The sequence below is a fragment of the Rhineura floridana genome, chromosome 4, assembly GCF_030035675.1.
Source record: "Rhineura floridana isolate rRhiFlo1 chromosome 4, rRhiFlo1.hap2, whole genome shotgun sequence".
Lineage (NCBI taxonomy): Eukaryota > Metazoa > Chordata > Lepidosauria > Squamata > Rhineuridae > Rhineura > Rhineura floridana.
The window spans coordinates 161,165,968-161,189,944 of NC_084483.1; positions in this window are offsets into that span (position 1 = coordinate 161,165,968).

Genomic DNA, 23,977 nt, shown 5'->3' on the forward strand with positions numbered 1-23,977 from the left:
AGCTTCTCAGTGGTCAGAAAACCAAGCTCATCAGTGTCCAAAGAGGTAATTAAAGTGATTTGCATTTGGGAGTTTGCAGCGAAGATAAAAGGTCTATGATTGCTTTGGATTTTTTCTCTCTCCCACAAATTCTTCCCAAGCCGTCTTTTCCAGTAATGCCAAGAGACCCCTTCACAGGGGAGGCTTGAAATGAAAAGGAAGAAGATTGACAGGATGCTTTGTTTGTTTTGAAGTCTTTTCCACATTGCCTCTGATTCATAGAGGAGATTGCAATGCAATAAAGAAATAGACTTTAAGAAGGGTGAGCAATCTCCAAATTCACTTCAATTTGATTTGAAGATACTTTTAGCAGCATGCAAAGTATACAGGTATTACCAGAGTGTATGACAGGAGCAAACGTTAAGACCTGATTCTCATGCTAATGTTCACTGTCAAACATAAATGTAGCTTTTGTTCTGTAATGCAATTCGTTTAAGGGTATGCATAAAGACATACTTGTAAAAAGTCTTACATAGCTGTTAGTCTTTAAGGTGCTACAAGATACTTTGTTGTTTTTACTGCAATAGACTAACAAATTTATTATGGCATAAGCTTTCTAGCGTATAATCCATTTCATCAGTTGCATGAAGTGTTCCCTTGAGTTAGGGGTGTGTGTGAATCTGTAAGGTTGTGTGTGTGTGAGAGAGGAACTATTCATTAAAAACTATCAAAGCAATTTATGATATATATAAATACACAATAAAATGATATAAAACTTTTAAATCAGAAATCATTAACTATTCAGGCTAATCAAGGCTCCCACTGGATCCAGTCCTGAATTGCCCCAGAGTGATCTGGGGCTGTCAAAAGATGGAGTGGTTCAGTGGGGGTGAGGGCAAAGGAGAAGGGAAGGCAGATAGCCTCTACAGGGTCTGCCTTGCTGCACTTCCCTTCAGTGAACACACTGGTGAAGCAGCATCTTCTCCTTCTTCCCCTGCCCTCTTCCCAACTTCATGTTTAACGCACTGACTAAATATGCAGTTGGGAAGGGAGAAGGATACACCATGGGCTTATCTACATGGTGGTTTACTGTGGATTTGCTGCTACTCACATCTCCTCTTAATTTACATCGCTCACATGACATCAGCAAACAGAAACTATTACACTGCTTGCCCCCTGTAAATATGTAGTAACCCAATCCACTGATAATACAAAAAGTAGAGAAAAATACATCTCTACTCCACTCCACTAGTGGTTGTGGGTGCTTTTTCCCCATGTTTTTAGGCGGGTGTATCAATCATGACTTTTTCATACATCCCCCTTTCCCACTCTATCTTCCCTTCATTTGTTTCCTGTGGGTTTATAAGCAACTTCTGGCTACTTTCCTCAGTTCTTCTGGCCTTTTTAATATTGCAGCAAACAACCACAGGGTGCAGACTACTGACAGTGTTCTACACTTACTTACTGCAACAAGCAGCCCTGCTTCTTGGCACATGAATGGTGGCTTTCCCCCCCCCCCAACTTGTGCACACTAAGGAGGTTGTCTGAGGGTGCCATGGTGCTCATGGGCGCCATATAGGGGACCCTATGATTAGACACTGGCCTGTTTGTCCTATGTAGAATTAGAAAGGTGTTGTTGGCAGATAATGGCACAGATCACATTGGAAGATGAAATCCTAGGATGGTGACATAATAAAGCATTTGACAACCTTGACAGCAACTTTCATCCAATTGTGTCGCAGAATAAAAAGTTACACAATTCCTTTTAAACAAACAAACAAACAAACCAAAGGGCCCAGCACAAAAGCCCCTGGATCTATTTGCCTATATTTTGGCAGGCTTTATCTGCTATGAAGGGGTAATATGCCTGCAAATTTCATCCTGTCAAAAATAAAAGTTACAGCATTTTCTCCTAAAAAAAAAAAAATCACAATAGTGAATGGGGATAAATGAAGCAAACATGAACAGACCCCAAGCTGAATTGGATAGCCTACCAAAAAAAAACTCAAACCAAGGTGAGCAGTTTTCTGAAGTGCTGAAGTTGACTTGTAACCGAAACTTGTGGTTGGTGCATACCCCTAATACTTATGCTCTGATCTGGATTTCATTTTAGGAAGTGAGGATCATATCAGTTCACAACCGAATTCACATATATTAAATTTCTCAAGCATCCCCACTGTGGGTGACAACTGAATGGCAATGGCAGACTGGGAAGGATCTTAAAGGAGAAAGAGAGGAAAAAGGAGGGGAAAAGCTGGGCAAAGCCAGCTTGAAAGAATAGCTGGAGTTGGCATTCACCTGTCTATGTGGCAGAGCTTGGAAAAGTTACTTTTTTGAACTACAACTCCCATCAGCCTCAGCCAGCATGGCCACTGGATTTGGCTGATGGGAGTTGTAGTTCAAAAAAGTAACTTTTCCAAGCTCTGCTATGTGGCTACAACTCATCATTGCTAACCATTCAAATATATTCCCACACCCTGATTGGCACTTTGATAGTTATATAGTATCAGCACTACCATACATATTATAGGTAAGGAAACAGGTGTACTTCATGTATCTGTTCAAAAATATATTCCACAATATTATGAATTGTTTTCACTAATGTCATAAAATGCACATGCTGGAATGAAGCCTCAAATATGAAATTTTGTTCCTCTCCATTAAAGTCCAGGTTTTTGACATCAGTTCCATCAACTGCATCAATTGATGGAAGAGAGTCACTGCCCCATTTTCTGGCGAATAGAATAGTAGAGTTGGAAGGGGCTTAAAAGACCATCGAGTCCAAACCCCTGCTCAATGTGAGAATCCAACTTAAAGCATACCTAACAGATGGCTGTCTGGCTGCCTCTTGAATGCCTCCAGCGTTGGAGAGCCCACCACTTCCCTAGGTAATTGATTCCATTATCATACTGCTCTAACAGGAAGATTTTCCTGATGTTTGGTTGAACTCTGGCTTCCTGTAACTTGAGCCCATTATTCTGTGACCTGCACCCTGGGACAATCAAGAAGAGATCCTGGCCCTCCTCTATGTGGCAACCTTTCAAATAGTTAAAGAATGCTGTCATATCTCCCCTCAGTCTTCTCAAGGCTAAACATGCCCAGTTCTTTCAGTCTCTTCTCATAGGGCTTTGTTTCCAGTCCCCTAAGCATCCTTGTTGCTCCCCTCTGAACATGTTCCAGTTTGTCTGCATCCTTCTTAAAGTGTGGTATCTGGAATGGGACGTAGTACTCAAGATGAGGCCTAACCTGTGCCGATTTAAGGGAAACTAATACTATATGTGATTTGGAAACTATACTTCTGTTAATGTAGCCTAAAATAGCATTTGCCTTTTTTTCAGCCACATCACACTGTTGGCTCATATTCAGCTTGTGATCAACAACAATTCCAAGATCCTTCTCACATGTCCTTTTGTTGAGCCAAGTATCCTCCATTTTAGAACTCTGGATTTGTTTTCTTTTTCCTAGGAGTAGAACTTTGTGCTTATCCCTGTTAAATTTCATTCTGTTGCTTTCAGCCCAATGCTCCAGCCTATCAAGATCACTTTGAATTTTGTTTCTGTCCTCCAAGGTATTAGCTGTCCCAATTTTGTACGATCTGCACATTTACTAAGCATTCCCTGCACCTCCTCATCCAAGTAATTAATAAAAATGTTGAAGACCACTGGGCCCAGTACTGAGCCCTGCAACAACCCTCTCATTGCCTCCCTCCAGTTTGAGAAGGAACCATTGATAAGCACTCTTTGAGTACAATTCTGTAGCCAACTTTGGATCCACCGGATAGTTGTTCCATCCAGTTCACACTTAACTACTTTGCCAATCAGAATATCATGGGACACTTTGTTAAAAGCTTTGCTGAAGTCCAAATACATTATGCCTATAGCACTTCCACAGTCTCTCAGGGAGGTTACCTGATAAAAAATGAGATAAGATTAGTCTGGCAGGATTTGTTCTTAACAAACCCATGTTGGCTTCTAGTAATCATTGCATTCAAGGTGACTGCTTTATAATCTGCTCCAGAATTTCCCCAGGGGTTGATGTCAGGCTGATTGGTTTGTAGTTCCAGGTTCCTCCTTTTTGCCCTTTTTGTAGATAGGGACAACATTACCCCTCCTCCAGTCATCCTACATTTCACCCATCCTCCATGATTTAGTAAATATAATAGAAAGTGGTTTTGAGAGTTCTTCAGCCAGTTTCTTCAATACTCTAGAATGCAGTCCATCAATCCCTGGAGATTTGAACTTGTTCAAAGTAATTAGGTATTCCTTGAACATTTGGCAATCAATCTGAAGCAGCGATCCTGCCCCTTCACGTTTCACCCTCTTTTGGGAGAAGACTGAGCCAAAGTAGAAATTGAGCACTTCTGCCTTTTCTTTGTCATCTCTTATCATGTTGCCGTCCCCATTGAGTAGCTGTACCACCATTTCTTTTCTCTGTCTTTTAATATGGATGTACCTGAAGAAGGCTTTTTTGTTGCTTTTAGTATCCCTCACTAACCTCAGCTCATTCTCAGCTTTAGCTTTCCTGACACCATCCCTGCAAATCCATGCTATCTGTCTGTATTCTTCTTTTGTGGCCTGGCCTTCCTTCCACTTTTTCTATGAGTCGTTTTTTGTTTTCAGGCCATCTCTTAAGGTTTTTGTGAAGCCACATTGGCTTCTTCTGCTGTCTTCCCCCTTTTTTCTTGTTGGAATTATTTGCCATTGTGCCTTTAGAATTCCTTTTTTTAGAAATTCCCACCCATCTTGGACTTATTTTCTCATTACGGTCGTTTGCCATGTAACCTTACTTCTCACTGTTCTGAGTTTATTAAAATTGGCTTTCCTGGCTACTCTCAGCTTTTGCTTTTTTAAAAATCAAGAACTCAAGTATAACTTGGCCTTTCCCCCCAGAGTTCCTATAACTGCCACTTTATCCACTAAGCCATCTCTATTGGTCAGAATCAAGTCAAGGATAGCTGATCCTCTAGTTACTTCCTCTGCTTCGTGTAGGAGAAAGTTATCTTCAACACAAGTCAGGAATTTCTTGAAAGGGCCCTGCTTGGCAGAATTTGTCTCTGCTAATATCATTCCTATTATTCATCAACAACTTGCCCATTAAGTTGTAGTATTTGCATGTATAGTCTATTCCTTTTTTAAAAAAAATCTTGAAAAAAGCTGTTAAAGAAATCAGTTTAATAAAACACATCACATATACTATGTCATATAGGATCTTAGTTACATCCTTCCAACTTGGGAAAATACTTTTCCCACTCTAGAACAACTGAAGTGTTCCCATTATCTAGTTAAGACAAACAGAATGCAGAAGGGCATCGCTGGCAGATGATAGTGTATGTCAGATGTACAGGTGAATGAACTCCTGATGTTGTTGATGACATTATTAGGTCCTGTCATGCGGTAGCCAGAGTAGACTTGGGAAATGAGTTGGCATCTGGGCCTGCAATTGTCTGCTAATTTTAGCCATTTCCTAAGCTTGTGTTAATAGTGAGGAAGCTGAAAATGTGCAGTTGCTTTCCATTTGCTGTTCCATGGAAATGTAAGTCGTTATTAAATTCCACATATTCTTCTTACTTTTACCAAAGTGTGAAACTGGGCCATGAATTGCCTCCATTTGCTCCATATGCCCTTCTATTGTGCATAGTGACCTTTCATATACTTCCATTTGGATCACCAGCTCCAGCCATTACATTAGCAACACACAATTACCCCCTCAAGGTAGGCTCAAGTGCAGATCCTAACTTGACATAAATACCTTAATGAGACAAAAGTAATGCAAAACTGCTCAGACATTCAAAGAAAGACTTTGATGTATTACACAGGTATGTTTTCAGTTCACGTAATTGAGTTTTTTTAAAAAAAAAAGACCTGTGAGATGGATTAGTGATTGCAGTCAGCACAAACGTTATCAGAAAGTTTGTGTTCCATACAGTTTGAGTCATGGACTGTTTTTTCTAGAGTAGCATATTGCTTCCCATTTAAAAAACAAACAACATTAAGGCAAAGCTACAGCTTTATGCCTAATTTGATGCTGATGTGCTATACGCTATACAACATTTGAGCATAGAAGTAAATTTTATGTGGAGTGAAGAGTCAGCTCTATCTCTCTTTACCTTCTGACTGCAGGGAGGGAGTGCTCATCTTAAACCAGTGCCTGGTGGCTGTGAAAGGCTGGATGTGTTCTTGTGAACCGCCCAGAGAGCTTCGGCTATGGGGCGGTCTATAAGTTTAATGAAATAAATAAATAAATAAATGTGGGTGAACAAACTGAAACTTAATCCAGATAAGACAGAATTGTTGCGGCCAAGGGGAAAACTGTGCCAGGGATAGGGTTGCAACCTATTAAGAACATAAGAAGAGCCTGCTGGATCAGGCCAGTGGCCCATCTAGTCCAGCATCCTGTTCTCACAGTGGCCAACCAGGTGCCTGGGGGAAGCCCGCAAGCAGGACCCGAGTGCAAGAATACTCTCCCCTCCTGAGGCTTCCGGCAACTGGTTTTCAGAAGCATGCTGCCTCTGACTAGGGTGGCAGAGCACAGCCATCACGGCTAGTAGCCATTGATAGCCCTGTCCTCCATGAATTGGTCTAATCTTCTTTTAAAGCCATCCAAGCTGGTGGCCATTACTGCATCTTGTGGGAGCAAATTCCATAGTTTAACTATGCGCTGAGTAAAGAAGTACTTCCTTTTGTCTGTCCTGAATCTTCCAACATTCAGCTTCTTTGAATGTCCACGAGTTCTAGTATTATGAGAGAGGGAGAAGAACTTTTCTCTATCCACTTTCTCAATGCCATGCATAATTTTATACACTTCTATCATGTCTCCTCTGACCCGCCTTTTCTCTAAACTAAAAAGCCCCAAATGCTGCAACCTTTCCTCGTAAGGGAGTCACTCCATCCCCTTGATCATTCTGGTTACCCTCTTCTGAACCTTTTCCAACTCTATAATATCCTTTTTGAGATGAGGCGACCAGAACTGTACACAGTATTCCAAATGCGGCCGCACCATAGATTTATACAACGGCATTATGATATCGGCTGTTTTATTTTCAATACCTTTCCTAATTATTGCTAGCATGGAATTTGCCTTTTTGACAGCTGCCGCACACTGGGTCGACATTTTCATCGTGCTGTCCACTACAACCCCGAGGTCTCTCTCCTGGTCGGTCACCGCCAGTTCAGACCCCATGAGCGTATATGTGAAATTAAGATTGTTTGCTCCAATATGCATAATTTTACACTTGTTTATATTGAATTGCATTTGCCATTTTTCTGCCCATTCACTCAGTTTGGAGAGATCTTTTTGGAGCTCTTCGCAATCCCTTTTTGTTTTAACAACCCTGAACAATTTAGTGTCATCAGCAAACTTGGCCACTTCACTGCTCACTCCTAATTCTAGGTCATTAATGAACAAGTTGAAAAGTACAGGTCCCAATACCGATCCTTGAGGGACTTCACTTTCTACAGCCCTCCATTGGGAGAACTGTCCGTTTATTCCTACTCTCTGCTTTCTGCTTCTTAACCAATTCCTTATCCACAAGAGGACCTCTCCTCTTATTCCATGACTGCTAAGCTTCCTCAGAAGTCTTTGGTGAGGTACCTTGTCAAACAGTTTTTGAAAGTCTAAGTACACTATGTCCACTGGATCACCTCTATCTATATTCTGGATGGGATACCACTTCCCTTGAAGGAGCAGGTTTGCAGTTTGGGAGTTCTCTTGGATCCTGCCCTGCTGCTTGAATCTCAGGTGGCTGCGGTGGCTAGGAGTGCTTTTGGCCATCTCAAAATGGTGTACTAGTTGTGTCCGTTCCTGGAGGCAGTTGACTTGGCCACAGTGATACATGCTTTGGTGACATCAAGGCTTGACTATTGTAACACACTCTATGTAGGGCTGCCTTTGAAAACAGTTCGGAAACTACAGTTGGTTCAAAATGCTGCAGCAAGAATGTTAACTGGAGCACAGCACAGGGAGCATATTACCCCTGTGTTTTACCAACTCCAGTGGCTCCCAGTTTGTTTCCAGACCCAATTCAAACTGCTGTTTTTGACCTTTAAAGCCCTAAACAGCCTTGGATCAGTGTATCTGAAGGACCGCTTGCGCCCATATGCTCCTGCCCTTGGTTTAAGATCATCTGCCTCTGGTCTCCTCTGAGTGCCTGGAATTAAAGATGTCAGATTGACAGGCACATGAAAGAGAGCATTTTCAGTTGTGGCTCTCAGGCTTTTGAATTCACTGCCTCAAGAAGCCCATTCTGCTCCCTCCCTGATGGTTTTCCAGAAACTTGTAAAAACTATCTTGTTCCAGAGAGCCTTTGAGAGGGTCTGAGAGGAGAGTCAGACACTGTCTCTACGTTTTCTATTTTTAATTTTTCTTTTTTAATCATTATCTTGTGGCTTTTACTATTGTTTCCCCAAATATATACTCATTTGATCGTGGATGAGGGTGCCGATTTGGTGTGCATTACCGAGATGTGGATGGGTGAGTTGGGAGGAGTTGATCTGACCCAGCTTTGCCCACCTGGATACTCGGTGCAACACCAGCACAAACTGCAGGGACAGGAGGGGGGAGGAGTTTCTGTGGTCTACAGAACTTCCATCTCTGTCACCACGAAACCACTCTGTCTTGGAGCTGGCTGTGAGGGCCTGGACCTGGTGTGGGGCCAAGGAGACAGTAAACTAGGGTTGCTGCTGGTGTACCATCCCATCTGTTGCCCGGCAGCTTCTGTGACTGAGCTGGTGGAGGCCGTCTCGGCTGTGGTGTTGGAGGAGCCCAGAACGATAGTGCTGGATGATTTCAATGTCCATGCTGAGGCTGCCTCTAGTGTTCCGGCTCAGGACTTCATGCCCTCCATAGTGGCCATGGGGCTGTCTCAAGTTGTCACCAGCCCAACACATAGGGCAGGGCACACCCTCAACTTGGTTTTTGCTCCAGATGGAGGAAGAGGTATCTGGAGATGGGGGGGTGGATGTCATCCCATTGTCATGGTCAGACCACTTCCTGGTGAAGTTTAGACTTATGGCTCTAATCCCTGCAGGGGTGGTGGACAGATTAAGATGGTCTACCCCAGAGATTAATGGAGTCCACTGGATTCCTGAATGCCCTGGGGGAGTTCCCAGTAGATAGAGCAGGTGACCCTGTTGAAGCCCTTGGCACACTGTGGAACATCGAGGTGCATTGGGCTCTTGACACGGTTGCCCTCGAGCGCTCTCTCCAGCATTGTGGAGCCCGATCTGCACCTGGGTACACCATTGAACTAAGAGCAATGAAACAAGCTGGACGATGGCTAGAGCGCAAATGGCAAAAGATGTGCTGTGAGGCTGATCGGGCACGAGTAAAACATCATAACCGTACCTACTGCGTGATGGTGAGGGCGGCGAAGAAGGACCATTTCTCTGCTACCATCACATCCTCAAGTAGCCATCCAGTGGAGCTTTTCTGTATTGTCAGGGGTTTGTTGACATGAACTCCAAGAAATTGAGTTTTAGACCCTTTGGAGGCCCACTGTGAATTGTTTGCTAGGCACTTTGAGGGTAAAGTTGCTCGCCTCCATAGCAGTCTTGATGCCTGATCCACATCTGCCTCAGTCCCCAATGAGGTGTCCAGTGCAACGTCTGCTGCAACTTCTTGGGAACAGTTTCAGTTGATGCGGCTGATGACATAGACAAGGTGCTTGCGATGATGCGGCCAACAACATGTCCTCACAACCCTTGGCCTTCTTGGCTTATTAAAGCTTGCCGAGGGGGTCTGACCGAATGGATCCAGGGTGTGGTCAACGCATCATTGTGGGAGGGAGTGGTTCAAGCTGCCCTGAAAGAGACGGTGATCCAACCACTCCTGAAAAAGCCCACTCTAGACCCATTGGTATGCGACAATTACCGACCAGTTGCAAATACCCTCTTCATAGGGAAGGTGATTGAGAGGGTTGTTGGGCAGCAATTGTAAGTACTCTTGGATGAAACAGATTATCTTGACCCATCCCAGTCTGGTTTCAGGCCTGCTTATAGGACTGAATCGTCCATGGTCGCCCTGATGGATGACCTTTATCAGAAGAAGGACAGGGGGAGTGCGACCCTGTTACTATACTTGATCTCTCAGTGGCTTTTGATACCATTGACCATGGTATCCTTCTTTACCAACTTGATGAGATGGGTATTGGAGGAACTGTTTTACCGTGGTTCCGATCCTATCTCTAAGGTCGTTTTCAGAGAATAGCATTGGGTGATTATGTTTTGGCCCCCTGGCAGTTGTGCTGTGTGGTGCTGCAGGGTACCATCTTGTCCCCCATGCTGTTTGTCATCTATGTGAAACCCTTGGGAGCAGTTATCAGGAGATTTTGGGTGAGATGTCAGCAGTATGCTGATGATACCCAGCTCTATTTCTCTGTAACATCTGAATCGAGAGAGGCTGTGCAAGCCCTGGACTGCTGCCTGGATTTGGTGGTGGGCTGGATGATGGCCAATAAACTAAGTCAGAATCCTAGCAAGATGGAAGTGCTGTGAGTTGGTGGTTCCCGAGTTCAGATAATTGGTCAGTTGCCTGCTTTGGATGAGGTCATACTCCCTCTGAAAGAGCAGGTCTGTAGTCTGGGAGTGCTCCTGGATCCATCTTTGTTGCTAGAGGCCCAGGTGACCTCAGTGGCAAGGAGTGCCTTTTACCAGCTTTGGCTGGTAAGAAAGCTGTGGCCGTTTCTGGACCAGGATAGCCTGACCACTGTTGTCCACACACTGGTAACCTCCAGGCTGGATTACTGTAATGCACCCTATGTTGGGCTGCCATTGAGGTTGGTCCAGAAGGTGCAGCTGATGCAAAATGCGGTGGCAAGGCTGCTCATTTGGGCAGGGTATCGCCAACATGTCATCCCACTGCTGAAAGAATTGCACTGGCTGCCCATTTGCTACCAGGCCAAGTTCAAGGTTCTAGGTTTGGTGTACAAATCCCTATAAAGCTTGGGACCAGGATACCTGAAAGACCATCTTATCCCTTATATACCCAGTCAGTCGTTGTGCTCTGTAGGTGAGGGTCTCCTGCAGATACCACCTTATCAGGAGGTCCATTCTGTACAATATAGGATATGAACCTTTAGTGTGGTGGCATCTAACCTGTGGAATTCCTTACCCTTAAATATTAGACAGGCACCATCTCTATTATCTTTTTGGTGCCTATTGAAGACCTTCCTCTTTCAAGAAGCCTTGTAAGTTGAGACCTTACAGTCTGCGTCTGTGTTGGAATTGCTTTTTAATATGTTTTTTAACCTTTTTTAAAAACATTATCTTGAAAGCTTGTTTAAGAAATGTTTTTAAAGATGTTTTGTTTTAATGTATTTTACAGTCTGTTTTTATGATGTTTTAAACTGTTTTTAGTGCTTTTGTTTGCCGCCCTGGGTTCCTGCTGGAGGAAGGGCGGGATATAAATCAAATAATTAATAAATAACTCTTTAAAAAGCAAGGTTCTAGCCCTTATGGCTACAGAGGAAACATTGAAAATATGTGGGGCAGCATTTCCCTGGCCCGTGTTCCTCTAGTGCTCTGCACTTTGCATTTTTTTCAGAATGGGATATAAAGAGGTCAGAATTCACTTTTTCCAGTGTTCTTTCCATTTTCCCTGTAAATTGATGTTAAGAAAAGTTGTCACTCGACCAGCAATTAGTCCTGGTCATCTGCTAATTCTGTTCTTAACTCCACTCCTTACCCTCTGTTATTCCAGTTTGTGCCAAGTACTCAGTTAGCATACAATTACTTTATAAACATTTCCACAATTAATTGGTATGTGCAATTTGGATTTGCATGTGCTGGGGGGAGAGTATGCCTAACTGTGATTATGTTTTGTGGTGTTGACCACCAGTACCCAACTTTCTACTTCAAGTCTCAAAAGACAGAGGGTGAAAACAAAGTCAGGTGATGCTTGTAAGTTAACAAAAAACCCATGACCATTAATGTGCAATTGTTAAAGAATGCAAATACAGCAGCAGCAGCTGAAGGGGCTAATAATTTCCTTCCCTGCTGTGATTTTTTTTAAAAAAATCTGCACATTAAATGCAAAGACACATTTAGGCCCACCATCTCTGATCATTGGCCATGCTTGCTGGGGCTGATCGGAGTTGGAGTCCAGCAACATCTGGAGGATCACACAGGTTCCCCATCCTTATCTTAGACAGTTGTGAGAAGTTGGCATCACAACCAGAGGTGAATAGCTTCGCATTATAAGCTCTACTGGAGTGAATTGATGGTGAAGATGAAGAGGTTAAATGGGTAAAATAAAGCAATATAGCATAGTGCTATTTTCTAAAATGCACATAAGGTTAGCATTTTTTTCTGCATGGAACATACAATGCTCTTACAGCTTTCCTGTAAATGGTAGTTAAGAAAAATCCTCAGTTAACCAGCAAAGCTTCATTACATCTGGTTTCACAGCTCACTAGCACAATATATGATAATATTGCCTTGGAGAACCATAACGTTTGAAAAACTATGCTAAATCAACTGAGAATTTTAGGGAATAATAGTTGACAACCTGAGATATAGAAATATGGTTGTATTGAATAGCAAAGCTGTAGCCATCTTGAATGTAAAAGCTTTGATTTAGGGTCAAAGAAGTCAGGCTTTCTAGTATCAACTAGCCTGCACAATGATGTTTAGTAAACAAAGAAGCCAAGGTGTTGCTAGTATATGATTTTCATTTATCTCAATGGAACTTTCTACCAAGTCATATGTTTTGAATCAGATAAGCTTGCTTGAGCTGTTTTAACATGGATATGCATTTTCCCTCAGAATGGAGTTTGTCACATTACTGGGCAGTTTCAGGAGACTGGCAAGCAGATCCACAAATTCAAGCAATGCTGGCTCATGAGGAGTTATATCACTCAGCATAGCACTTAACTCATCCCCTCATGTGTCAGATTGGGGGTAAAGAAAAGTTTTCCAGCCAAGGGCTGGAAAGCTGTTGGGGGTCAAATGGCAGTAGTGGGTAGAACTGACCCAAATGTAACCACACCTCCTTAACGCATACACAATCATACACACACACACACACACAAACACACACACACACAATCATCTACATAATATAGAAACATACAAGCTTGTTCCTATGAAAACAGAGGCATATGTTTAATCCTGAGTAACTCCACTGAAGTTTCACCTTCCAGTTTCTCCATAGATTTTTGTTTCTTAAAAATAAAAGCTCTCCAACACCCTTTATCTGCCCTGATTGTGCAAAGGCAAAAATAATCCAGTAATATCAGTAGAAAAAATGAAAATTAAGTCAACACACAGCACAGCTGAACTGCAAGCCTTGTCTTACAGCTGTTCAAAGTCTTGAACTTTAAACTACAATTGCATCCCAAAAATGCATGCATGCAATTGCAAAATGCATGGATAATTTATGCATATTTGCAAAGAACACACATTTGCTGAGACATTTTCCTTCTGCTTTGATGTTCTTGCAGCAGATCTTCTTGCAGAGGAAAAACCTGCAATTGCACACTTTGCAGAGCATTTTCCCCTCTCAGCTGCTTCCTGCTGATGAGTAGGGGAGAAGACTCAGGATGGATGAAATATAGCTATGGGCATATCAGCTGCAGGTTCCCTACCCATGTTAGATAAATTGATGGAGAGTAGGCCTATTCATGGTTATGGTGAAGTTATTGGTGATCTCTAGTCTCCCCAGGGATGGTTAAACTTTCAGGATGGCTCACCCCAGATTTCTATGGATCGAGATGATTTCCTGATGTTGCTTGGGTATTTTCCTGCTGATATATCTGGTAGCCCTGATGTATAGATGACCCAGGCATTTAAGATGATCCTAGGAGTTTTTCTTGTCTCGTTGAACCAGACCATCTCCATTATTTGCAAAAAAAAATCAGTGTCCGACTGAATGCAAGGAATACCTCACATGACAGCATATTTTGTATAGATGGTATTGATGGTGAAGAAAACTTACTTCTCTGCCACCATCACACCTACATGGTGCCACTATGAATAGCTCTGCTGAATTAGAAATCTTTTACAATCTGGACCACAAGAGGAACTGGTCCCTCAGAGGTCCTCACAAGGACTGATTTTTAAAAGTCACCCATATCTGTTTTCACTTAGATGACAGAGTTAACAGTTAACTAGGTCTCCCCCTTGTCAATTTCATTTGTATACTATTCAGTTTGTGCAACCTGATGATGTGGACAAGATTTTTGTAGAGGTAAGGCCTACCACATGCGCTTTTGACCCTTTCCCATCTTGGCTGAGCAAAATAACTATAATTGGGGCTAGGGAATTGAGTTGCAGAGGCTATACAAACCCCACCAAGCAGTGTTATGGTTTCAGCTGTTCTCAGAAAGACTATTGTGGTTCCTAGAACCTATGTATTGCCCCATTTCAAACCTGCTGTTTTGGGACAAGGGACTTGAGAATGTGGCAATGAATCATCTCTCAATTTTCTTAGATTAAACTGATTATTGAGAGTGCTTCCAATTTGTTTCCCATCCTGGAAATTATGAAACTGAAATTGCTTTGCTCACCCTAGTGGAAGATCTGCACTGAAAGATGCACAGGGTACCTGGACCCTTTGGCATGAGCCATGGCATCCTTCTGGACCATCTAGCTATGATGAGGCTTGGAGGTACTATTTTGTCCCAGAAAGCCATGGAGTCAGGTTATCCAGACATTTGAGTTGACCATTGCTATATGGATGACATCTGCTTCATCTCTCATTTCCATTATTTGATTCTAGTGAACCTGAGTCTGGTATCAGTGAGTGAACAAACTGAAGCTTAATCCAGACAAGATTGAGGTATTGCTGACTGGGGACTCTGGTGATCCTGGAGTCAATACTTTTATATAGATAAATAATAGCCAGCTCAGGAACATATGAGACCAAATCTACTTTTCCAGAGCTAGGACGGAGAAGCTATAACAAGGGCAGAAGTTGGGATGTTGAAGGACAGAGAGATGGGGTAGGGATGAGAGAAGAGTAATGGGGAAAGGTAAGGTTTGGAGATCCCCCCCAAAAAATCCACAGCCACCCATGAAATTTTATAGGGCATTAATTAGTTAATATTGTATTACACAAAGGAAGTTAGAGTTACATAAAGCACTTTCACTTATCTCCTTTTGTCCTACAGAAATGGATCACTACTTCTGCAGTGCAAATCCAACTTTGGTCTCCATAAGTGCAAATATGCCTTTTTAAGTGGTCTGCAGCTAGCAGCCCCACACTATTAACCTGAAATTCCTTTCATTCTGCTTCTCTGCATAACTGTGACTGACAGTTGACTGTCATTTCTTTCATATGTCTGCAGAGCATGACCTCAAGTTAATATGCTGAATAATAAAAGAAAAAAACATTCATTTAGCATGAGAATTCTGTACTGGGACTAGCCAGTGGAAGCAGTGAACATATGCGAATTGCTCGATTGCTCTCGGCAATCACAGTGCTTCCTTGAACTTTTAAATAATCCAGCTACTCCAAGCCATCATCCTTTGAACTTAAAGTGTGGCAACTAAATTAAAGGGTTGTTGTCCTTTCTTCTATTTCTGATGTTCAGGCTGTAAGTGCCATTGCTTATGTAGCCAAAATAGTCTCATAGAAGAGGAAGGTATCAACAGGCTTCTGGCAACACTGACTATAACAAAAAAACCTTTAGGAAAAAAGACTAAGGAGGGGACCCCCAAAACAGCCCACTGAGGACTGGATATACTCAGTAGCCACAAAATGTTGACTGATGGTTGGTGAGGTGGTGATGGAATATAATGGAGTGGCTAGTCTCGTGAACAGGGAACACTCCATGCTACAGCATTTTGCTCAAGTTAGCATGAAATGCATGAGAACATAAGAGCTCTGCTGGATCAGACCAATGACCCATCTAGTCCAGCATCTCAGTGACCAACCAGATGCCTGTGGGAGGCCTACAAGGAGAACCTGAGTGCAAGAGCACTCTCCCCAGATGTGATTCCCAGCAACTGGTATTCAGAAACATACTGTCTTTGACAGTGGAAGGCAAACATAGCCACCATCGCTAGTAGCCATTGATAGCCTCATTGTCCGTGACTTTGTCTAATCCCCCTTTAAGCCATCCACATTGGTGGCCATCATTGCCTCTTGTGGGAACAAATTCCATAGTATAACTACATGCTGCATAAAGAAGTAATTTCTTTTGTCAGTCCTGAATCTTCTGACATTCAGCTTCATTGGATGTCCGTGAGTTCTAGTGTTATGAGAGAGGGAGAAAAACTTTTCCTTAACTGCTTTCTCCATACCATGCATAATACACCGCTGTCGTGTTACCTCTTACTCACCTTTTCTCTAAACTAAAAAGGCTGAAATGTTGTAACCTTTCATCATAGGGAAGTTGATCCATGCTTAGTTGGCACTTGCTGAAATGCCAGTGTGGTGCAAAGGCTTGATCAACCAGATCTGGGTATCAGGTCCTACCTCTGCCATGGACTAGTTGGGTGATTTTGGGCAACAGACCACTCTTTCAGAGTACAATTAGGTGTGCCAGGCCTATCATTCATGCCCCCACTCTTTTCACATATAAAGGGAGGAGGGTGTCTGATTTTAATGGTAAAAGGAAGGGTGGCCTCTCTCACCTTTCTGCATCTTACTTCCCTGCTATCCCAGACACATTTCTTCTTTGCCAGCTCCGTTACCACCAGTGAACCAGGAAGGGATGAAAGAGGCTGCAGCAACAGACTAAAGGGAAATAAGATGCAGGTCCCAAGAGGACCCAGGGCCTTTTTAATGTTAGAGCAAGGGTTGGGGATCTTTTTCTGCCTGAGGACTGTGTTCCATTCTGGACAGTCTTCTGCTGGCCATATGACAGTGATGGGCAGGGCCAGTGGCAAAAGTGGGCAGAGCAATAAATGTAAAATGTTCCTTTGTAGAGTAGGCTGGTGTTCTCTCTCACACACATACACACACCATACACCACACACGGAGCAAGAACACATTCCAGCCAGGCAAAAACTCTTGTGGTACAAAGCACAACTGGTGAGGGCTGTGGCTTGGAAAGGAGAGGGTGTAGACTGGGGAGAGTTATAAGGGCCAGACAGAGAGACCTGGAGGGCCACATTTGGCCTCTGGGCCTGAGGTTCCTCACCCCTGCATTCAATTCAACCATACCACTCCCACTTTGTATGTGAATGGGACAGACCTGTGCAAACAAACAGTCTGCCCACTGTGGTCAGACCACTAGTTTGTCCTTCAGCCTCAGTCCATCATCTATGAAATGGGAATAAGAGCCACATGTCTTACAATTCTGTTGTTAGGTTAAACACAAAATGATTGTAAAACACCTTATGTTAATTATAGTTAAGGGGAGGGGCACCCAGACTTATTTACCATATTTGTATCCCACCCGTCCTACAAGGAGTTTAGGGAAGCATATGCAAGGTTAACCCATTTTATCCTGAAGTAGGTTAGGCAGGGAGTTATAGTGACTTATCCAAGGGTACTCCATATGCTTCGTGACAAGACAGGTACCTGCACCCAGCTTTTCTCCATACCAAGTCCAATGCTGGGTTTCATTGGTATGGGGTGTTTTACTATTTCAGTTTGATTTATTCTGAAGCACCTTGGACAGTTCCTTGAAAGTTCAGATTAAACCTGGAGGCAATTTCACTATCCCATTGGCATGGAGCTACCACCCACCACTGGATTTATTGATGCTCTTTCCATGTATTGCAGGGGTGGGTATCCTTTTTTTCCACCCAAGGGTCACATTTCCTCATGGGCAGCCTCTGGGAGATGCATACCAATGGTGGGTAGAACCAGAGGCAAAGTAGGCTGCATTCAGTCAGAGGTTTCTTGACACACTTTCATGCATACATCTCTCCATCCAGGCAAGCAACAGACACTGTCACAGCTCAATAACTTGCAACTTGAAGAGGGTATGTGGCCTGGACAGGGTCCCAAGCAGTGGCAGCCGGTGGCTCCATGTCAGTGGGGCAATGGAATCAGTTCTGGGTTTTAGTACAAAGTCTGAAGGAGCTGTCCAAGGCACTGAACCCTATTCTCAAATTGGTCCCAAAGGCCAATTAGAGAGGCCTGGAGGACCACATGTAGCCTCTGAGCCTGAGGTTCACCACCTCTTATCTACAGGATGCACTCCTTTGTATCCAACCACTTTTAGTTATTCAAATGTCTAGCTATCATCCAAGTTATTAAATGTCATTCACATTAAAAGAACCATAGTCACAAGCACACAAGGGAGTGGGGGAGGGCTTATGAATGGCAGTCAAAAATTGAGAGAACACCATTTGTGTATGCAGGCTATCATCAGTGGGTCCATTGTGCTGCATGTTACATTTATGGGGCCCATAAAATCATCTACTTCACTTTGTGGCTCATCAGAGATGAATAAATGTAGTGATGCATGTTGTGCTAAATTGCCATTGGGACCTGGGAGCAGGAAACCTGCATCATCTCTTCATGACGGGCTGCAGAGACACAATCCACACACAAAACTCACAAATGTCTCATCAGGGGTGCTTTAAATGCTCAAAATGCCAAAGGCAACTGCCATGCTCTTTACACATTATGAGACTATGTGATGTTAAAGTGAGCAGCAGAGCACAGGAGAGGCAGGAAAGGTTTTCCTAGGGTGGTTGGTGATGCTCTGCCACTAATATAAACAGCTTCTGTGGTGAGCCAGCTAAACGATTCAAGCAGGAAAAGAGGAGGGGAGTGTTTAGCACAGGAAGAAAGAGGAAACAGAAATCACACACGCTCAGCAGTAAAGTGATCCAGCACTGCCATCTTCTGGCCTTTCTCACCATTGTATATCTGGTATTCCTACTTGTCTATGGGAGTTGTTGGGCCCAGCAGAGATGAAGAACCTGTGGCCCTTCTGATATATGTGGACTAGGACTTCCACAATCCTTGATTGTTGGCCATGTTGTCTGAGGCAGATGGGAGGTGGATTCCAGCAACATCTAGAGGTTGCCCATCCCTGCCATCAGGCATATGTGGTGCCGTAATACTAAACTTAGAGCATGTTCACATGTGAGATTTAATTCCCCTTTGAGCCTCTATCAGATGTTGCAGCTGCTGGCTAAGGATTCTAACAAACTTGTTGATGGTTCATCGGTGATGGCTCATCAGTGATGGTTCATCTGTAGGTTATTATAAGATATCCTGATAATTGGATCTCTCTCTCCCTCCCCCCAGTGTGTTGTAACAGACAGTCATCAGAACTTGGAGAAAAGGTAATTTCACTCCAGCTGAGAGGCAGGAATAGATACATATGTGAAAAACAGACAATGGCAGTTTGGAAGAGAGAGAGGCAGAAATGAGCTAAGAGTTGGAGGAACCCAGAAGGTCTCTTGAGGGTGCATGCAGGGCCTCTCTTCGGGTATCTGGTGTGCAGCAGTCCACTTATGCTCTGTTGGTAATATTTGGTTATATTCCCATTTGATCATTGACCATGTGAAAGAGAAAGACGGAGAGAGACATATGACATGTAAAATTCTGCATTCTGTTCCATGTATGTCTGCATTATTGCAAACTCAATTGAAACCTTAGAAGTTTCATGTGTGAAGCTGCTATTTATTCTTTCAGTTCTCCATCTCTGAATCACCTTCCTCATGACACAGTTTCAACCTTTTCTGTCACAACCTGGCTCTCTCTGGCACCCTAGTTTTTTTTATGCCCAGGGATATTTTACACACATATGTGTGTGTGAGTGTAAAATATGTAGGATGGAATTCAACATAGTGCAAAGTCATTTCTCCTTGTACAATTGAACAGTCTCACCCTCTTCTCCCTGCTAAATCTGTTCTAGGGGTTCCCACAAACCTCTGGAAAAGATCTGAGGAGGATGCAGGGCATGTGTGGGGGGGAGGAGAGGGGGGAGACATCCTGTTGCACAGGTGGAAATCCTTGCACTGTCAGGATGCAATTGATGAATACCACCCATTATATAACAAAAGCCAACTTTTGTTGCCACAGAATTTGGATTGCTTTGCTGCTAAATATTGGTATCTTGCTGCAGAGCACACCCAGGTTTGATTTCAGCCTTTTAAAAGCTAGATACTCCAAACTGTATACTGCACTATAGCATGTTTAAGTAAAGTCCATTGAAATATGTTGGCTTTATTGTACTTAACTCTGTGCTGGATTGTGGCTGATATATGGGAAACTGTGTTCACAGTTTATACCATTTCCTATCTTTTTTCCTAATAGCTTTTTTTATGGACATCATCCTTCAGGGAGTAGAATCTGGAAGGACCTCTTATGGAACACATATAATACTTGCCAGGAGGACCATTAGTGACAGAACACATGCTTTGCCAGCATTATTTTGGGTATTGATAGGGCTGTCCCGATCTGCTTCATGGCCCTGATCTGTGGGCCTTGAGGAGGGCCAATTGGCCCTGTCACAAAGATGGGACTACTCACCCCACCTGGATCCACCCTCAGGTTATTCAGGGGTGATGTTAAGGGTTTTTAAATTTAAAAGTATGGTCAGGAGGGGGGAAGAAGGAGATGCTACATCTTCTCCTCCCCCTCAACTGAGAGCAGGCAGATAAGGGAGAGAGGAGGAGTCAAAGCTGCCATGACCATGATAGAGGTCCAGTTTGCCTAGCATAGCACTGGTGGGAACTACTAGGCCATGAAGGCCATGGTAGGGTAGGGCGGTCTGTGAGGAGAACCAAGAACAGGAAGAATCATAGAATCACAGAACAGTAGAGTTGGAAGGGGCCTATAAGGCCATCAAGTCCAACCCCCTGCTCAATGCAGGAATCCAAATCAAAGCATTCCCGACAGATGGCTGTCCAGCTGCCTCTTGAATGTCTCCAGTGTCGGAGAGCCCACTACCTCTCTAGGTAATTGGTTCCATTGTCGTATGGCTCTAACAGTTAGGAAGTTTTTCCTGATGTCCAATCGAAATCTGGCTTCCTGCAACATGAGCCCATTATTCCGTGTCCTGCACTCTGGGACAATCGAGAAGAGATCCTGGCCCTCCTCTATGTGACAACCTTTCATGTACTTGAAGAGTGCTATCATATCTTCCCTCAGTCTTCTCTTTTCCAGGTTAAACATGCCCAATTATTTCAGTCTCTCCTCATAGGGCTTTGTTTCCAGTGCCCTGATCATCCTTGTTGCCCTCCTCTGAACCTGTTCCAGTTTGTCTGCATCCTTCTTGAAGTGCAGAGACCAGAACTGGACATAGTATTCAAGATGAGGCCTAAGAAGAAGTGCAGCTGCCCCCACCCCCTTTCTCTCTCTCTCTCTTTCAGCCTGCCAGCATCCCCCTGTCCGTGCCGCGGCCTAGCTCCATCCTCAGCCCCCACCTCACTCTCACCTCACTATTGCATTCCTGCCACTGCCCCCAGCACCACCATCATGTCCTGCGTGCACTACAAGTTCTCTTCTTCCTGTCCTATGCCCTACCTCCTGATAGCCCCGGATCACTCTGAGCCGCTGTACCTGACCTGTAGTGATCCAAGGCTGTCTGACAAGGCTATCTATATACTTGGCCAAGGCTGAAAAGCCTCCAAAGAGGCCCAGTTCAGCCCAGGCCTTGGCCAAATACAGAGCACAGCTCTAGTTTGGGGTATCCTCACTGCTAATCTGCAGATGTCCCTTGAAGACTTTCTTTTGTTGACAGGCCTATAGAGTGGTTTAAACTTTTTAAAAAGGGCCAATCATTTTCATGATTAGTCTGTATTGTTTTATAGTAGTCTGTGGGTTTTATAAATTTTGTTTGACATCACTCTGATATTTTTATTTTAGAAAAAATAAAAGAAATAATAAATATTGTGTCAGGTGCAGTGCAATATACCTGCTATCCCTAGTAAGCTGAAGACCTCTAGCCCCTTCCTTATGTACATCCAGATGCCTGTGGTTTTCCAGTCCCCAGAGTGGAGGGGCTACTCACAGGAGGAGGAGGAGAAGTGGCCTGCACATGGATAGGCCTGGAAAGCAGCAGGCCAATAGGTGTGACACAGGACTCCACAAGACATTGAGCATAGCAGCAGTGCATTCGGCAACAGGCTGGTATTCAGAGGGGAAGGAATGGTTACAACATATTCAGTTGAGGCTGGTGGCCCCGTATCAGTGGGGAAGTGAATCCACTCCAGGTTTTAGTCTGAACTTTCAAGGAGCTGTCCAAGGTGCTGAATGTTCAGACTAAAACTTGGAGTGGTTTCATTGTCCCACTGACATTGGAGACACTAGTCTCCACTGAACAAATTCTATGAGGAGCCTCTTTTCACTCTGCTCTCTATATGTGGATTGAGCAGCATCATACCCCTGTAGGGGCGAGGGAACATGACTCTCATGCTGTTAACTTTCTTCATTGGGAATATGTCACAGAGTAGCAAAGACCAAGAACCAGTTATATTCTTCTTCTCCCCTGCCCATTTAGGGTGTTCAGTTGTATTCTGTACCACGGCTGTGGCTAGGAGGAAACCTAATATTTACTTTTACCTTTGTACACTAGTCTGGGTTTATATTGTTCTATAATCTGCTCCAAGAGAATAATAACAAAGCAGTGTGATGTAATTTATAACAACCATTTTAAATTCTGACAGTTCTGACAGTTTCCAAAGTGTATTTGCTTTTAGGGTTTGCTTATCTGCATGGCATTTCATGGGGAAATATTTGCACATTCTTCAGTATATTACTGTATATAGCTACATATGATATGGTGGGGGACATGGAGTAGAGACAGAATAGAGAAAATTGCAGTGATCTGCCCTTTCTAAACCATGAAATATGGCTTAAAGACTATGGAAGGGAGAGGAAATGGCAGAATCAAAACAAAAGGCAGAAGACTTAGGTAGATCCTGATAAGGAGGACAGAGAATTTCACAGGCTGGAGAGGTGGGTCTCTGCATCCCACAGGAAGCTCATGAGGTATCTTTTCAAAAAGGAGAGAGGGGAAGGGTAAGAGAAAGCCTGGGTCTGTCCAGATGTTGAAGACTTCTCAATGTTGAGCAGGCTCATGGATGCAGCTGCTAGAAAGAAATAATGTCCAACAAATGCATCAGCTGTTTCAAGTACTGTTTCCCAGTGACAAGCAGGCCCAAATTCACCAGGCTATAGCCATAGGCCCTTACGTTTTTCAGGCCCTCAATTTCTCAGTCGGCCATGAAGGACACTAGGTGATTTTGGGCCAGTCATTCACTTTTAGCCTTATCTTCTTCACAAGGTTATTGTTGTGAAGGTGGTGGTGGGGTGGGGAAACCCATGTATGTACACCATCTTGAGCCTTTTGGAAAAATGACATCATTCATAACTTTGCCCTAGCCAAAGCCATAGAAAGGGCTGTAGTTCAGTGGTAGAGCATCTGCTCGGCATGCAGAAGGAGCCAGGTGTAGGGTTGCCAGGTCCATGGCCTGAGACTGATCCTGTATCTTTAGGACAAGAGAAAGTGCAGGTGTGCTTCTAACACTGTAATGGGAAAAACCACAAGGTGGAATTCTCCCTTCCTCCTCCACAACTTTTAAAGATACAGAAGACCTCTTGGAGGCCAGGCCCGGCAACCAAGAGGTCTTCTGTATCTTTAAAAGTTGTGGAGGAGGAAGGGAGAATTCCACCTTGTGGTTTTTCTCATTACAGGGTTGCAAGAACACCTGCACTTGGCTGACTTTCTCTTCTCCTAAAGATACAGAATCAGTCTCAGGCCAAGAACCTGGCAACCCTAGCCAGGTGCAATCCCTGTCATTTCCAGGTAAGACTGGGAAGGACTCCTTCCTTGAAACCCCAGAGAGCAGCTGCCAGTCTGTGTTGACAGTACTGTCCTAGATGGACCAGTGGACTGACTCTGTATAAGTTAACTTCCTATGTTCCCTAAAGTCAGGAAAAGAAAAGAAACAACTTAGAAGAAATGAGTGTAGTGAATTATTTATGTTTGAAGATTTGAACACATTTATTTTGAGATAACTTGTTTGATGACTTGATGACTTTTTAGGGGAGGGGGGCAATATGTAGCACATTCTACTTAGCGTTCTGACCCAACCACATAAGGTGGCAGCCTAGCAAGGCAGTGGCTACAGCACCGAGTAACTCC